This window comes from Acinonyx jubatus, chromosome E3 (assembly GCF_027475565.1).
Source record: "Acinonyx jubatus isolate Ajub_Pintada_27869175 chromosome E3, VMU_Ajub_asm_v1.0, whole genome shotgun sequence".
NCBI classification, from domain to species: domain Eukaryota; kingdom Metazoa; phylum Chordata; class Mammalia; order Carnivora; family Felidae; genus Acinonyx; species Acinonyx jubatus.
Window position 1 is genome coordinate 37,935,691 of NC_069398.1, and position 14,934 is coordinate 37,950,624.

Here is a 14,934-nt window from a genome sequence, read left to right on the forward strand (position 1 = left end):
CCCTCCCTCGCCCCGCGCCTCGCCGCGCCCTCCGCCCTGGCGCGTGCTCCGCCCAGCCCTTCGCTCTGGCCCCGCCCCGCTCCCTCCGCCGCCCGGAGGGCCCCGAGGTCCCGCTCCGACCGCGTCTGGTGAGGGGCGGGGCTCCGGGAGACTAGAGCGTGCGTGGTCCCCGGCTCTTCCGTCCCCGCCGGCCCGGACAGCGGGCAGGGGCGGCGGGGCTGCGCACGCGCGTCGGGCGCCCAGCAGAAGTCCCAGGGTCCCAGGACCCGGCTGGACGAGGCTCTGCAGGTGCGCGTGCCTGTGCCTGAGGGTGCGGCCGCGGGAGGAAGCCCCCCCCCCTCCCCCCGGGGAGGAGGGCGCGGGCGGCCCCGGGGCGCTGTCTCCAGCGTGTCGGGTGGGGGAGGGGCACAGGTGCCAACCGGGTGGGCCACTACGGGTGCCGGCTGTTGGGCTCAGGTGAGCCGGACAAAAATTGCCGGCTCTTCGTGATTTTCATTACCACCATTTGGAAATCCCTTTAGTGTAATGACTCATAAACGAATTATTGTTACTAGAGTACTAACCAGGGGCAAACGAGTCAAGATCCAGCAGCTAGAGCTATTAAATTTGTCCACGTGTACCATTATTGAAGTTGTTGAGTTTCTCCCTTTAAAAGGAGAAACAACTTTGGTGCTTACTGTACAACCGTGGCTCAGTCGGTCGGGCGTGGGACTTTGGCTCAAGTCGTGATCTCACAGTTTGTGGGTTTGAGCCCCGTGTCGGGGCTCTGTGCTGACAGCTCAGAGTCTGGAGCCTGCTTCAGATTGTCTCTCCCCGTCTCTCTCTCTTTGCCCCTCCCCTGCTCATTCTCTCTCTCTCTCAAAAATAAATAAACATTTAAAAAATTAAAAGAAAAAGAAAAATACAACATCAGAGGCAAGTTTATGTTACCATCCCAACATAGCTTTTACTTTTCCTCATTTGTTAGTTTTTAATTTCCCAAATAACAATCAAAAGCCAAATAAAGTACATGCCCAACATATCAAATTGAATAGAGAAAGCTTTTTAAAATTGTCCGTTTTCCTCTCCAGTCTTTGTCTTTAAAAGAACATATCATGATCTTTCCAAAAGAATGAACTGGCATTTTAAGTCAATTTTAAAGGGAAAAAAAGAAAGTATAAAAACAGTTTGCAAGCATTTTTCACTTGAGCCTCAGTAGGGGAGTCACATTTTTTTTTAACTTTTGTTTGTATATTTCATATCTTAGTAAATTAATTTTCGCTGAAAGCTATCTGAGATTAAGCGAGCATAGTCAGCCTAGGACACAAAAGGCTTTTCAGAAGACACGCTGCTTGGAAACACGAGCCTAAAACAGTGGGGCTGTTTGATGTTAATAATCCGATCGGGACCCTCTTGTTGCGAAAAGGATTCGTTTCATCCGTTTTTTATAGCAATTCGGTCAACTTGGTTTGTTCTTAACAATAGAATTGACTTGTCAATGCGTTTTGGATGGATGTGAACAGAAGCAAGGACAAGGAATGCCTAGGCTTGCCACTTGACGGAGGAGTCAAGGGTGAGCGAACAAAGGTCAGAGGTAAGATAGCTTGCGTGTCTGCCTAAAGAAATGGTATGAGGCTGTGCCCGTCGCCTCCCCAGAGCATGCCAGCTGTCAAACCATCTTAGGAGTATGTCACAAAGGAGTGACAGGAAAAATATATAGTAATCAACTTTACACTTACTAATCGGGAGGAAAGGCTTGGCAATTATTTTAATGAATTGCAACACCACCTTTAATATACTTAACAACAAAAGGACTTTTCTGAAGTTGATCCTGTAATTACAGCATCCGTCCTGGGTGCAGAAATACTGAGTGATCAATCATTAGTGTCACTCCCCACTCCTCTGTCCATCCAGGGACCAGCCAACATTTAAGTAGATTCTAGGTGTGCTAACGCTTACAGATATTTGTGTACATTTTTGCGCACGTTTGTCTGGAGAAGAGGAGCAAGGTAGCCCATGAATGGGACAGTAAGAAGTAGATAGGGTTCAAGGGCAATGCAAAGTGATTAGGGGCTGCTGGGGCAAACGAGAGGAGAGTGAAAGCACATTTGGGGGGAGCAGGACTCGGGAAGGTTTGAAGAAGCATCAGAAGGCAGAGAATTCCTGAAAAAACAAAGCACTAGCAACTCCAGACTAGTAGCCCCAGCACCAAGAGCCCTAGAACGTTCTGGAAAGTTCTGGGGAAGATCCATACAAACTGCTGAGTCAGAATCCAGGGGGCTGTGGGAAGAACAGATCCCTTCTCAAGTGTGGGTGGCCCAAGCCGGAAAGAACTTGACTTGTTCCACCAGCAGAGAGGAGAAACAGAACAGTAACATCTGACCGGAAGCAGCCGGAATCCAGGTGGAACTCGGAAGGGACTGGAGAACCTATGAGGGCCCCAGGTGCACAATGCTCCGTGGTAAAGTGAGCAGTGAGCGGGCTGGGCACCCCGTAGTGCCTGTAGTCCACGCACAGGGACTGCTGCGCCTGGCAGTGTGTCCCTTCTGTGCTCCCCGTGCCTGATGTCCACATGCGCTGAGGGAGGGGACACCAGCAGAGAACTGACACATTTGGTCCTTGGAGCCCACTCTGGCTGCCCCTCAGTCGATCCCACCAGGAAGTTACTGCTGTGACATTACGAAGGGCGCACCTCTCTGGAGGGCTGTCATGGGCCACTTTATAGCACAGTGCACATCAGACACACACAACTTGTTAAAACCCTCCTAGCTTATGGCAACATACCTTTACCAGTGGCATTGCCGTGAACTGTATCACAGACCTCTCACGTTCCAGCCGCACATCAGCAACGTCCCAGGCGCTTGCCCCACCCGAGGGACCAGGGATGTAGAGCTAAAACCAAAGTCAGACGCTCACCCTGGGCCAGCCGCTGGTCTTCCAGTTCTGTGGCAGATGTGCAGCTGGTAACTGGAGCTCAGAGCCTCAAAGGTAGCCTTGAATCCCATCTTCTGCTCTGCTTTTGTCTAACCAGGTGGCAGGTTCCGTTTTTCCTGGAATGGCTCTTGAACCTGTCCTTGTCTCCCCATGTTTATGGCAACCACTCTCACTTGGGCTCCAGTGACATCCTGTCTCATGACTCGGACCTCTCTCTGTTCCAGCCCGTCCTACACCCCCATGCCAGACTGAGCACAGCACTTCTCTGTTCTGGAACTTTCAATACTGTCCATCATCGCGTGAATCCATATTTTTCTGGAAGGGATCATATGGTCTCTGTTGAAATGACTCCGCTCTACCCTTATAGTGAAAAAAACAAAACAAAACTACCCACAGACAATACCTGAACAAATGGGCATGTCTGTGTCCTGGTAAAACTCCATTTACCAAACAGGCAATGGGCTATGTCTGGCCTGTGAGCCATCATTTACAGACCCCTGGATTCCAGTCACAATTCCCTAGTTTGGCATTCATCACTTTCTAGAATTTGGACTCAGTTTAAAACGCTACCCCTCTTTCCCACCATTTCTCTAAAACATGCCCATTTCCCCAAGACTTGCACGTAGGTAATGAATTTATGTTTAGAAATGCATTTCATGGAGCACCTGGGTGGCTCAGTTGGTTGAATATCTGATGCTTGATTTCGGCTCAGATCATGATCTCACGGTTCATGGGCTCGAGCCCTGCGTCAGGTTCTGCACTGACAGCTTAGAGCCTGCTTGGGATTGTCTCTCTCCTTTGCTTTTTCTACCCTTCCCCCACTTGTGCTCATGCTCTCTCTCTCTCCCTCAAAATAAACAAATAAAACAAAAAAAAGATTTAAAGATATATGACACCTGGTGACCCCGTGAACACAATGTCTTTACTTCCATTGCCTTTGCTTCATTGTCCATCACGTTCGTCATCACATTATTACTTCTAGAAAACATTTTCATAAGAGCTCCCTCGAGGGGCACCTGGGTGGCTCAGTCGGTTGAACGTCCAACTTCAGCTCAGGTCATGATCTCATGGTCCGTGAGTTAGAGCCCCGCGTCGGGCTCTGTGCTGACAGCTCAGAGCCTGGACCCTGCTTCGGATTCTGCATCTCTCCCTCTCTCTGCCCCTGCCCCACTCACACCCTGTCCCTCTCTCTCTCAAAAAAAAAAAAAAAAAAAAGATTTTTCAGAGCTCCCTGGAATGAAGCCACCCCACCGCTTTGAATGATAACTCCTGCTCAGTCTGCCTGTCCCAGAGTCCAAAAGTCCTCCAAGGTAAGAATACAGGTGCTTGGGAAAAGCTGTGCGCAGCACCACCCTTTTCTCATTCTGGGTCCAAATCCCAGGCTTTGCCTTTGTTAGGTTTGTTTACACGTTCAGTAATTTGCTCAGAGCACGATCGTTTATCTGTGTTGTTTGATATTTTGGCACGGGCCAAAGGAAGCACGAGAAAACGCCAATTACGAAAGACGTTTCAAAATTTAAAATCATCACTCTGAGAAAAGGACGACAGATAGGTCTCGTTGTGCTTAATTTCCATATACACTCATCAGAGCTCTCTTATCATAGCGGATTCTTTGCGCATGCACGTATCTAAAACGAGGAAATACCTGGGGTTTAGGAGGGGCTAGCAGGAATCGAAGGAACTAAAAGTCAAGCTGTCTGGTCACATTTCAGCTTTGCCACTAATGAGCAGTGTCGGTCAAGACTCTGCGAGTTTCGTTTTCCTTATCTGTCAAATAAAAGGTTTGGACAGATCCGACGGGACACAGATGAACACAAAAGTACAAACCCTGCGGGGAAACACGATGTGTTTATTTGTGTATGTGTCACGATCTCCTGGACCGAAGCTTTTTGTTTTTGTTTTTATTTTTTTTAATGTTTATTTATTTTTGAGAGAGAGGCAGAGAGAGAGACACAGAATCTGAAGCAGGCTCCAGGCTCCCAACTGTCAGCACAGAGCCCAACATGGGGCTCGAACTCACAAACTGTGAGATCATGACCTGAGCTGCATCAGCCTTTACGTTCTGGTGGTTCTGGTGACAACAGGGAGACCAGCAGATTCACATTGTAGGGCTGCTTCTAGCTCTAGCCTGCAGCTGAATTGGGGGCATGATCTACTTTGTGTCAAACGTAAATAAACATGACCCTCCCCGGCTTCTTTTTTACACACCTCAGGGCCGTAGTCGGGGTAGTCATCCCTGGGAAATGATGGATGGGAAAATGTGGAAGGAAATCCCATAACTGGTATTCTTATTGTGTTTATCCCTAAGTGAAACGTTATTCGAGTTGTACAAGATAAGATGATGTTCTCCATGTCAACTCCATATTACAAGATCTTTTGATCTGTTTTGAAGAAAATCACCAATGTTTTTTCTCTCACACCGGTTGACGTTAGCTTCAAAAGGCTAATTAATGGTCAAATTCCAAGACCCCTTGGGAATGCAAGCTGGTGCAGCCACTCTGGAAAACAGTATGGAGGTTCCTCAAAAAACTAAAAATAGAACTACCCTATGACCCAGCAATGGCACTGCTAGGCATTTATCCAAGGGATACAGGTGTGCTGTTTCGAAGGGACACATGCACCCCCATGTTTATGGCAGCACTATCGACAAGAGCCGAAGTATGGAAAGAGCCCAAATGTCCACTGATGGATGAATGGATGAAGAAGATGTGGTATAATGTACAACGGAGTATTGGTCGGCAATCAAAAAGAATGAAATCTGGCCATTTGCAGCTACGTGGATGGAAGTGGAGGGTATTATGCTAAGCGAAATTAGTCAGAGAAAGACAAATATCCTGGACTTCACTCCTATGAGGACTTTAAGACACAAAACAGATGAACACAAGGGAAGGGAAACAAAAATAATATAAAAACAGGGGGACAAAACACCAGAGACTCATCAATATGGAGAACTAACTGAGGGTTACGGGAGGGGTGGTGGGAGGGGGGATGGGCTAAATGGGGGAGGGACACTAAGAAATCTACTCTTGAAATCATTGTTGCACTAGATGCTCACTAATCTGGATGTAAATTTAAAAAACAAAAATTTTTTTTTTAATTCCAGGACCCCTCACTCTTTCGGGGTCAGTATTCTTAAAAATAAAAGTTGCCTGTGTTTTATTACTTAACGGAAGCTCATGACTTCAGACAGTATTTGTATTGATTTTCCCGCTCGGGTTTAGAAAAGCAGCAGTGGGAAGTGGTTCCCTCCATTTTGGCATTCCAGCGAAGAGTGAAATAAGTCAATGGAATCGCTCCTAGATCATAAAAATTTTTTCCTCCTGATCAGTCTTTTTATGACCCCAAGGTCAGAGCTATTGCAAAATTTTATTGTGGCTTGACAAATTCTCCATGTCAAGTCTATATTACAAGATCTTTATTTCTTCAATTAGACAACTGGAAACAGATACCACCTGTGCTCCCATATTTATTGTGTCAATAAAGTCCATTATAATTACGCCATGCTGTTGAAAAATGGCACGCAGGGAACTGACAGACTGCTCTGGGGTCACCATTTCACGTGATACCAACCACTGATCGAATCATTTCAGAGGCTTTAAGCTGTGGATTAACAGGGGAGAAAAAGACTTTGTATATCACATCCTTTCATTTATATTTTGCTAGGCTCTCTTTTTTTTTTAATTTTTTAAAATTTAATGTTTATTTATTTTTGAGAGAGAGAGAGAGAGAGAGAGAGAGAGAGAGAGAGCCTGGGTGGAGAAGGGGCAGAGAGAGGGGGAGACACAGTATCCGAAGCAGACCCTGGGCTCTGAGCTGTCAGCACAGAGCCCGGCACGGGGCTCGAACCCACGAACCATGAGATCATGACCGGAGCTGAAGTCGGATGCTTAACTGACTGAGCCACCCAGGTGCCCCTGGATAAAGACTTTATGTTGTTCATCTCCTTTCCCTTTCCCCCTGTGTATCTGAGTGTACTTCTTCAAGACCTAAATGCGTACTATAGCTAAACAGATAGATTCTTTCTGACCCTGTGATGCAGAAGTTGCCCAGCCCCTATGAGATATCTTGGTCACTTTGCCAGATATGATCTGCTGTGTCACAGGAGCCCCCAAAACAACAGCAACAACAACGCATCAGAATCCTGTGAGTAGGATAGTCCTTAATAGTTTCATTAAGATAGCACTGTGAAAGTTAGCGCTTTGTTTGAGAAAATTTTATGGGTTCATTTTATGGGTTAATTAGGGCCTTTGTCATTGCAAGTGACAAAATACAATCCAACTGGCTTTCAAGGAAACGGATCGTGGTGCTGGTGGTGGATTTTACTGGTTCTAGTAAAAGTCGGGATAGTTGAGACAAAACTCTTGGGGTGTCTGGGTGGCTTGGTCAGTTGAGTGGCCGACTTGGCTCAGGTCATGATCTCACAGTTTCTGGGTTTGAGCCCCGTGTTAGCTGGCTGCTGTCCGCACAGAGCCCACTTCAGATACTCTGTCTCCCTCTTTCTCTGTCCCTCCTCCTCTCCCACTCGTGCTCTGTCTCTCTCTCTCACTCTTTTTCTCTCAAAAACAAACAAACAAACAACCCAATCCGGAGGCTTAAACCCAAGTCTCAGCTTCTCTGCGTCCCCTATGGAGCTCATTGTCCCTACGGATGAAATACAGATTCTGGTCTGACTGTCACTGTCTGGAAATGGGTCACTGTCCCCACCCTGAATCAATCCCTATGACCAGGGAATGGAAAGCATTGATGAGCCTACTTCAAATGCCCAACCCTGTAGCTAGGGTGGGCCCCCTCTCCCTCCCTCCCCCCCCTCCTTCCCCCCCCTCCTTCCCCCCCCCCACCGTCCTAAACTTTTGAATTTAAAGGAAATTTGCTGTCCTTCTAACAGAAAGGCGAATGGACACCAAGGAGCAAAAACAACCCACATCCCTGACGCTCCGGGCACAAACGATTGATGTTGGAACTTGATCACTAAAAGAATGGCTGTCCAGGAAGTAGAAAGAGTGCAGGCTTCAGAGTCAGACTGTATTATTGGGGATCAGATCCAGTGGCAAACAGAATCACCTCCACGACTTTCAGGGCCCAGTGCACGATGAAAACACAGAGCCCTTTGTTCAAATATTAATCAGAATTTCAAGATGGCGACAGCAGATGGTAAACCAGGTACAGGGCCCTTCCAGGTGGGGAACCCTGGGCCACCACGCAAGAAGCACACCCATGAAGTTGATTCTGACTGCAGATAACAGTAAACAAATACCAGAGACGCAAGCAAGATAGACGTTTCTGTCTCACGTGTAAGTCCAAAGGCAAACGCTCCAGGGTTACTTGGCAAAACTGTCAGGGACCCAGGCTTTTTCCAGCTCACCCATGTGGCCCCACCCATCCTTATGGTCCAAGCTGTCCTGTCTGTGTTCAAGGAACTGAGGAATGCCCAGGGTGTCGGCGTGCAGGAAGATGATGGGGCAAGGAGCCCTGTGAAGGCTCCAGCGAAGGATCCACCTCGCTCCTTCCAACTTTTTGTGTTTTTCCACCATCTTGGGTACTTCTGGGCGTGTAGACTTCTTGTATCTTATCCCTGTATCTTAACATCAGCTTCCCTTTGTGCCCAAATTTCCCTTCCTGTAAGGACACCAATCATATTGGATTGGGGGTCACCCCAATGACCTTATCTTAAGCTGGTTAAATCTGCAAAGATCCTATTTCTAAATAAGGTCACATTCTGAGGTCCTCGGGGTTAGGACTGAAACATAGTTTGGAGACACAATATAACCCATAAGAAGAAAAGATGGTAAAGATCTGATGTGAGAGGGTGTTTAATGATTGTAGAGTTGAGGACGGTTTCCTCCATTGACATGGAAAAGCCCAGAATGGGCAAATTCCTAGAGACAGAAATCAGAGCAGAGGTTGTCCGAGACTGGGGGTGGGAGTAAACAGGGAGTGGATGCTAATGAACACGGGCGTTCTTTTTTGCACGATAAAAATGCTCTCCAGTTACAGTGTGGTGATGGTTGCACAACTTTGTGAATATACTAGAAACTGCCGAACTGTACACTTTAAAAGAATTAATGTTACAATATATGAATTATACCTCAATAGTAATAATTTTAAAGGACGCCTGGGGGCTCAGTCAATTAAGCAGCCAACTCTTGACCTCGGCCCAAGTCATGATCTCACTGGTCGTGGGATAGAGCCCCACATTGGGCTCCGAGCTGACAGCACAGAGCCTGCTTGGGATTCTCTCCTTCTCTCTCTCTCTCCCTCCCTTACAAAATAAATAAACTTTAAAATATATGTTCTTAAGACATCCAAGGCTTCAGGAACTTTGAGACACAAGACCCATGCGAAATAGTTTGGGATGAAGCATTTAAATGAAAGGAGAAGCTACAAGAGATATATGGAGTAAAGGTGTTAAAATCCCTTGAAAAATATTATTATTGTCCTTAAGAAATCCCTAATATCAGATAAGAGAAAATATATCCATGGTGACTAAATGTGAGCAACAGAATGAAATGGGAGAAGGACCAAGAGAGGAAGGGAAGCTAGCACTATGTCTCTCTCTCTCAAAAGTAAATAAACATTAAAAAAAACAAAAAATAAAAAAATAAAAATCCCAAAGAATGACACACGGCATTTTTTCAAGTGGACTGTGGACTGAATCTGGCTGCCACCTGTTTTTTTGTACGACTTGGTGAGCCATACGATGTTTTCTACGTTTGTTTTTTTTTTAATGGTTGAAGAAATCCAAAGAAGACTATTTCACGACATGTGGAAATGATACGAAATTCGAATTTAAGTGTCCATAAAGTGTTAATGGGTCACAACCACGGCCACTGGCACTCGTATAATCTAGAGCTGCTTAGACGTGGTAATGGCAGCCTTGAACAGTTTCTTTTTTTCTTCTTTTTTTTTTTTAACGTTTATTCATTTTTGAGACAGAGAGAGACAGAGCATGAACGGGGGAGGGTCAGACAGAGAGGGAGACACAGAATCCGAAATGAGCTCCAGGCTCTGAGCTGTCAGCCCAGAGCCCGACGCAGGGCTCGAACTCACGGACCGCGAGATCGTGACCTGAGCCGAAGTCGGACGCTCAACCGACTGAGCCGCCCAAGCGCCCCAGCCTTGAACAGTTTCAACAGAGACTACATGCCCCGCTAAACCGCAAATATTTACTATCTGGCCTTTTATTTTATTTATTTGGTTTTTTAAATGTTTATTTAGTTTTGAATAAATAAATAGAGCGTGCGAGCAGGGAGGGACAGAGAGAGAAGGAGACACAGAAATCCGAAACAGACTTCAGGCTCTGAGATGTCAGCACAGAGCCCGACACAGGGCTTGAACTCATGGACTGTGAGATCATGACCTGAGCCCAAGTTGGACGCTTCACCGACTGAGCCACCCAGGTGGCCCAGCCTTTTTGCACATTTTCTTCAATGTTACATATGGCTTGACACCGACCTCACTTGTCACACCGTTAGGGCAGCAAGTTACTGTTTGGTGAAAAAACCCAGGGAGACAAGGGCACCGCTCTGTGCCCGATGGAGGCACCGTCAGTCTGTACCCCTTGGCCCTCGTTCCGGCAGCTCTTGTGTGTAGTTTCTTAGAGCGCTCACAACAGCGGCCAGCGTGCGATCTCGTTTGTGCAAAGGGAAGGCCCGAGGAATCTATTGCTCTGTTACAAGCTGCCCCAAAACAGAGCTTGGGACGAGCCCATTTGTCATCACCGTCTCTGTGGCTCAGGCGGTGGGCATGGCTTTGCTGGGTCCTCTGCGTGGGGTCTCCCGGGGCTGTCTCAGGGTGTCACCCAGGGCTGGGGTCTCATCTGAAGGGGCTCAGCTGGAAAGAATCTTCTAGGCTCAGGCGGCTGCTGGCAGAACTCAGTAATCTGAGGTCTGTTGGACTGATGGCCTGAGATGCCGGCCATGGGACTTGCCATCCTGGCCACTGGCTCCATCAAAGCCGGAAAGCTGACGAGGAACCGAGTCTGCTAACAAGACACATTCGCGAGGCGCCTGGGTGGCTCAGTCGGTTGAGTAGCCGACTCTTGATTTTGGCTCAGGTCACGATCTCACAATTCATGGGTTCGAGCCCCACAGCGGGTTCTGCACTGACAGCGTGGAGCCTGCTTGGGATTCTCTCTCTCTCCTCTCTCTGGCCCTCCCCCACTGGTGCTTTCTCCCCCTCTCTCTCAAAATAAATGAATCAACTTAAAAAAAAAAAAAAATACAGGGGACCCAGTACGGCCCATGCAATATTTGAGACATATAATACAAAAAAAAAAAAAAAAAAGTATTCATTGTGTAGCAGAGATTCAACTTTAACCCAGCGTCCTGTAGTTTCATTTGCTAAATCTGGCCCCCACCCTCAAATATGGCCTGCTCAGTTCCTCTAGCCAACTAAGCTCAGTGACTGTCCCCCAGGGGACACGTGGTGATGTGACAGCCGGTGGGGGAGCGCCTGGTGCATAGAGGACAGGGTGCTCCCACCATCCTACTGTGCATGCGCATCAGACAGCCCCCGCAATAAAGAATCCGACCCCAAGCATCAATGGGGCTGAGGAAGGACGACACGCTGACATAGGGGTCTCAGCCCTCGTTCCCACAGACTCCTCCTGTTCACTGTCAGCCTCAGCGCCCAGCTGCTGTGCTAAGGTCCAGAAACCAATCTCCAGGTGCAGGAGTGAGGAAGGTGGTTGGAAGGGGGGAGTGAGGGAGGGGGCTGGAGGGGGAGTGAGGGAGGTGGTTGGAAGGGGGGAGTGAGGGAGGTGCCTGGAGGGTGGGTGCGGGTTCATCAGATTCTCTCCACAAACTTCCTAGTTCCTCCAACCCCGCTTGACCCAACCCAGGCAGCCGCCACACTCTTAAATGTTTATTACAAGCTCATGCTTGTCTGTCTTTAACCAGCTCCACTAAAGATCTGAGCAAATCTCAAGCAGCTTCAAGAATTCATAAGCAGAAAATGATTTAAGGGCCCTGACAGAGAATGTAATTACCTTTTTTCTTTTTTAATTAATTAGGAGATGTTACTAATACCCCTCTGTCCAGAACATTTCACTGTGGTTAATGTTCCTGGAAAGAATCAATTCAAAATTCGCCGATAACACAAATAGGCGGGTCCCAGTAGCATCCAACAACTCACAAAGTCATTTGCCCAAGATTAACACCATTTTCCAATGGGAACTCATATTGCTTTTATCCATACTACATGCAGTGTAGACAAGAATTTCATCCACTTGTTTTCTGCTTCTTAAAAAATCTATCGCACTTGTTTAAGTTCACCCAGGGGGCACCTGGGTGGCTCAGTGGGCGAGGTGCGTGACTTCGGCTCAGGTCACAATCTCACGGTTCACTGGCTTGAGCCCCACATTGGGCTCTGTGCTGACAGCTCAGAGCCTGGAGCCTGCTTCTGATTCTGTGTCTCCCTCTCCCTCTGCCCGTCCTCTGTACATGCTCTCTCTCTCTCTCTCTCTCAAAAATAAATAAACATGAAAAATGTTTTTAAAAAGTTCACCCAGGAAAATGTTACCCTTAAAGGTGTATCGAAATCCCACCTCGAGGCACAAAATATGAAGTTGTATTTATAGCATGTGACGACAGCACCTATGAACGCATCCTCCGCCGTCAGACCAGGGGCTATAAAAGTCAGAAGCCGTAAAGGTCTTAGTTATTCTTTCCTCCCGCCAGTGGCTGCATGGCTGGGAACACGATGTTAGCAACAGTGATGTTTAAACCACAGAACAATGCCAGTGGTAACGCGAATGTTCGATACACGGGCCATATCCATCTAAATTCTCATTCTGACCCTGTAGTGAGCGACTGTTACCGACTCTGCTGGCTTCTGGTTTAGGATTCATAACTGTAGGCATTATTGAGGTGTCAGAAAGCCTTTTTAAAACTCCAAGCACACATTTCACAAAGAAAATGGTAAGTTAACTTCTCTGTGCCTCAGTGGACTCCACTCTAAAAAGGGGATAATGATAGAAGCTAGTCACAGAGCTATTCTGGCAAATAACCAAGCAAGTTCCCAGCATCTAAGGCAGCGATCAGTTCCCCTTAGTTGCTCACGATTATTTTTATTATTGTTACCTGTGGGTTTGAAAGCAAACAGATCAGCCCAGGGAGAGAAATGGGGTCAGCGTGAGGGAGGGCTCGGGCAGAGGGGTGGGCTTCAGGGGACAAATGGAGATCTGCAGAGGACCCGCTGGGGACCCGTGGAGTCGGCGTAGGGGGGAATGATCTCTGCGTCTTCTCTAACACTGAAGGTCACGGCATTGTTCACGGGAAAACGGTTACTTTTACATTATATGAATTCCACCTCGATACAAAGAAATCTTTGCTGGGAAAAAAAAATTACCCAGAACATGTACCTTCCTTGGCTAACCTCCTCCAGAGACTTCCCCAAGCAAACCCAAACCCCCCAGCGCCCACCACCCACAAGTGGGGAGACTGTACGTCCATTACACCTGCTGGTCGGGAGCCCCAGAGAAGGGAAGGGAGAAAGCAGCATGAACGAATTTCAGAGTAAAAGTCTTCTGAGTAGGGGGTGCCTGTGTGGCTCGGCCAGTTGGGCATCTGACCCTTGGTTTCGTCTCAGGTCATGATCCCAGGGTTTATGGGACCGAGCCCCGCTTTGGGCTCCACACTGAGCGTAGAGCCTGCTTGGGATTCTCTCTCTCCCTCTCCGCCCTTCCCCTGCTCACACATACTCTCTCTCAAAATAAATAAATAAACATTAAGACAAGAGAAATTCTATTTAAAAAAAAACCACTTAGCATTTTTTCAGTCTTGAGTCATTTGACACAAGCTCTTTCAGTTCTCAGAACTAGAGTTGCCAGAGTTGGCCGATAAAAATACCGGACGTCTGTTAAATTTCAGACAAACAATGAATCATTTTTTGATGTGTCCCAAATATCGCACGAGACATGATTATACTACAAACTTATGTGTCCTGTATTTTATCTGACTCCCCACCCCCCAGCTCACCCTGTCAACTTCATCTGCAACTCGGCCAAGCCATCAAGCCATGTCCTGAGGGGTTTTCCAGTGCTGGGAACAATTTCAGCTCTTTTCTGCCCCAGGGCCTTTGCACTCACCTGCTGTGTTCCTGGAATCCTTCTCCCCAAGCTTGGCTCTTTCTCATCCTTACTAATGAGTCTCACCTTAAATGTCCTGCTTTTTTTTTTTTTTTCTTTCTTTCTTTTAAATGTCCTGTCTTAAAGAGGCCTCTCTCCCGGCCAATGTGATTCCGTCCTGGGTCGCCCGGTTATTTTGTATCTCAGCACTCTACTCACTTCCTTCTAACACTCATGATATTCGTGACCATTTTGTGTGTTGCCTTTTCATTTCATTTTTTTATTTATTATTCATTTAGCCTGTTGCCTCCATTTGGAAAGCAGCAACACTGATTTATCCTGTTCTCCATACTCCGTCCTTCATGCGTTCATTCAAGATATACACGGTTCTCGGGTGCGTGGGTGGCTCCTTCAGTTAAGCGCCCAACTTTGGCTCAGGTCATGAGCCCACGGTTCGTGGGTCCGAGCCCCACGTCGGGCTCTGTGCTGACAGCTCGGAGCCTGGAGCCTGCTTCGGATTCTGTGTCTCCCTCTGTCTCTGCCCCTCCCCTGCTTGTGCTCAGTCTCTCTCTCTCTCTCAAAAATAAATAAAACATAAAAAAAAAAAAAAGCTTAAAAATTAAAAAAAAAACAACAACACTGTGCCAGGCATTGCTGCAGATGCTGTCAATCAACAAAGCCCCTGCTTGTTCTGAAAATGGTTCTGAGGTCTTGTGCTTGGCCTGGCCTCACTTCCCTCTGCTGTCACTTGTAGCTTTTGCTTGTGCAGAAGGCAGGAAGGGCAAAGGTGTGTCCCCAGGGACACGTCTGGTTGGTGGAGCGGCCCCTGCGGGCACCCTCGTCAGTGTCCTGGGGCTACGGTCACAAACAACCACAAACTCGAAGGCCTCCAACAACAGAAGTTCTGGAGGCCGAAAGTCCTAAATCAAGGTGTGTGCAGGGCCACACTCCCCGCA

The 14,934-nt window shown here is 47.5% G+C and overlaps 1 long non-coding RNA gene across 1 annotated transcript; it reads left to right on the forward strand.

The window, feature by feature from the left end:
* Positions 1–218: 218 nt before the first annotated feature.
* On the forward strand, positions 219–8,904 carry LOC113594960 (uncharacterized). Its single transcript, XR_003415441.2, has 4 exons — positions 219–288; positions 1,465–1,573; positions 4,130–4,223; positions 7,799–8,904. It is a non-coding gene; the product is annotated as an uncharacterized LOC113594960 (long non-coding RNA).
* Positions 8,905–14,934: the final 6,030 nt, after the last annotated feature.